Below are 2,789 nucleotides of genomic sequence, written 5' to 3'. Positions count from 1 at the left end.
CTGAGTCCGCAATATGGAACCATTCCTCGGGGTGATCAGCCAGCAACCTGGTGACAGGTTGATTACATTGGACCACTTCCATCATGGAAAGGACAGTGTTTTGTTCTTACTGGAACTGATAATTATTGTGGATATGGATTTGCCTTCCCTGCTATCAATGCTTCTGCTAAAACTACTATCCATGGACTTACAGAATACCTTAGCCACCATCATGGTATCCCACACAGCATTGCTTTGGAACAAGGGACTCATTTCAAAGCAAATGAAGTGTGGCAATGGGCTTATGCTCATGGAATTCACTGGTCTTACCACATTCCCCATCATCCTGAAGCAGCTGGCTTGATAGAACGATGGAATGGCCTCTTAAAAACAAAAATATGCACCAGCTATGTGTCAATACCTTGAAGAATTGGGGCAATGTTCTCCAGGAGGCTGTATATGCTCTAAACCAGCATCCAATATATGGTTCTGTTTCTCCAATAGCCAGGATTCATGGGTCCAGGAACCAAGGGGTGGAAACAGGAGTGGTACCACTCACTATTACCCGTAGTGTCCCACTCAAAAATAATTTTGCTTCCTGTCCCTGCTACCCTATGCTCTGCAGGTCTGGAGATCTTAGTCCCAAAGGGAGGAACACTCCACACAATACTTATTGCATTGAAATGGAAATTAAGAATGCTACCCAGCCATTGGGGCTTCCTCAGGTCTCTGGGTCAACAGACAACGAAGGGCATTACTATAGTATCCAGTGTGATAGATCCTGATTACCAAGGGGAAATTGGATTGGCTTCACATATTGGAGGTAAAGAAGAATATGTCTGGAATACAGGAGAGTCTTTAGGACATCTCTTAATACTACCATGACCTGTGATTAAAGTCAATGGAAAATTACAGCAATCCAATTCTGATATGACTGCTAATGTCCCAGACCTTTCAGGAATGAGGTTTGGGTCACCCCACCAGGCAAAGAACCAGGACCAGCTGAGTTGCTTGCTGAGGGCAAGGAAAATACAGAATGGGTGGCAGAAGAAGGTAGTTCTGAATATCAGCTACGACCATGTGACTAACTACAGAAATGAGGACTGTGAATGTTATATTTCTTCATTGTATATGGGCATAAAATATTTTCATTTCCTTCTGTTATGAACTGTGGAATATAAATAATGTTAATGCCGTTTGGTTGTACGTATGTTAGCGTATCACGTTAGGTGCAAATATGACTTTATAATTGTCCTTATTTAGAAATTATATATGTTTAAGAAGATGTGTATAACTGTCAAGTTCACAAGGGGTGGACTATGACAGTTGGAGCTGTGTGTCAACTTGGCTGGACCACAATTCTGTGTGGTTTAAGCTGTTGAGATGTGGTTATTCCCATGATGGGATCAGATGATTATGTTTTGAGCAGGCAATCTGTTGAAAGGTAGTTTCCCTAGGGGTGTGGCCTGCTTCCAGTATATTGAAGAGAGAGATTCTTCTGTGGATTGGGATTCTGTTTTGCTACCTACAACTAACTGTCCATGAGTGAACAGTCCACCATTCGGCCTGGAGATCCTGGATTCGTCATTTGTTGGAGTCAACAGCCAATGTACTACCTGCCAGCCATGAGCTCCTCAGCCTCTGTGGTTGCCAGAGTTGGGAAAAGCCTCCAGCTTGATGTTTTATCCAGAAACTTTGGACTTGCCAGCTTCTATAAGTGTGTGAGCCATTTTCCTAAGATAAATTTCTCTCTCTCTCTCTCTCTCTCTCTTTCATATATATATATATATATATATATATATAAGCTTTACTGGTTTTTGTTTCTATAGAGAACCCAGCCTAACACAAACAGTGTGGCATTCATCATCACAGAGAATGTATCAAGATCTATCCTCAAGTACAGTGCTGTCAGTGATAGGATAATATCCACACACTACAAAGAAGACCAGTTAATACTACTATTACTCAAATTTACACATCAAGCACCAAAGCCAAAGACGAAGAAATTGAAGATTTTTACCAACTTCTGCATTCTGAAATTGACCAAACATGAATCAAAATATGTTAACTGTCACTGGTGATTGAAATGCAAAATTTGGAAACAAAGAAGAATCACCGGTTGTTGGAAAATATTGCCTTTGTAATAGAAATGTTGCTGGAGATCACATGATAGAATTTTGCAAGACCAATGACTTATTCACTGCAAATATCTTTTTTCAACAACACAAATGGAGGCTTAAAACATGGCCTTCACCATATGGAGTACACAAGAATCAGATTGACCACATCTGTGGCAAGAGGCAATGGAGAAGCTCAATATATTCAGCCAAAACGAGGCCAAGAGCTGACTGTGAAACAGACCATCAACTTCTCATATGAAGTTTGAGCTGAAATTGGAGATAATTAAAACAAATCCACGAGAGACAAAATATGACCTTGATTATATCAATTTAGATATTTAGAGAGCATCTAAAGAGCAGATTTGATGCACTGAACACCAAAAATGACCAAAAACCAGAGGAATTGTGTGATGACATCAAGAATACCATCCACAAAGAAAGCAAGAGGTCATTAAAAAGACAGGAAGAAATGACCAAAAAGGATATCAGAAGAGACTCTGAAACTTCCCTTGAACAGAGAGTAGCTAAAGCAGATGGAAGAATTGACAGGGTAAAAAAAGCTGAATAGAAGATTTTAAAGAGCAGCTTGAAAGGTGGGGACCAGGTTTGCTGGTCCAATGGAGCCTGGTGTAACCACTGAGACTATGGCCCCTAGTTGCCCTTCAGGTCTGGAATTGAACCCACAACTGT

General features: G+C 40.7%; 1 pseudogene; it reads left to right on the top strand.

Moving 5' to 3' along the window:
• LOC122151513 overlaps nucleotides 1-1,088 on the top strand; it is a 3,186-nt pseudogene extending 2,098 nt beyond the window's left edge.
• Nucleotides 1,089-2,789: the final 1,701 nt, after the last annotated feature.

The sequence above is a fragment of the Orycteropus afer genome, unplaced genomic scaffold, assembly GCF_000298275.1.
Source record: "Orycteropus afer afer isolate SDZICR_OR568_19922 unplaced genomic scaffold, OryAfe1.0 scaffold00503, whole genome shotgun sequence".
Classification (NCBI taxonomy): domain Eukaryota; kingdom Metazoa; phylum Chordata; class Mammalia; order Tubulidentata; family Orycteropodidae; genus Orycteropus; species Orycteropus afer.
Note: the sequence above shows the minus strand (reverse complement) of the source record. Positions and strands in the feature narration are given on the sequence as shown.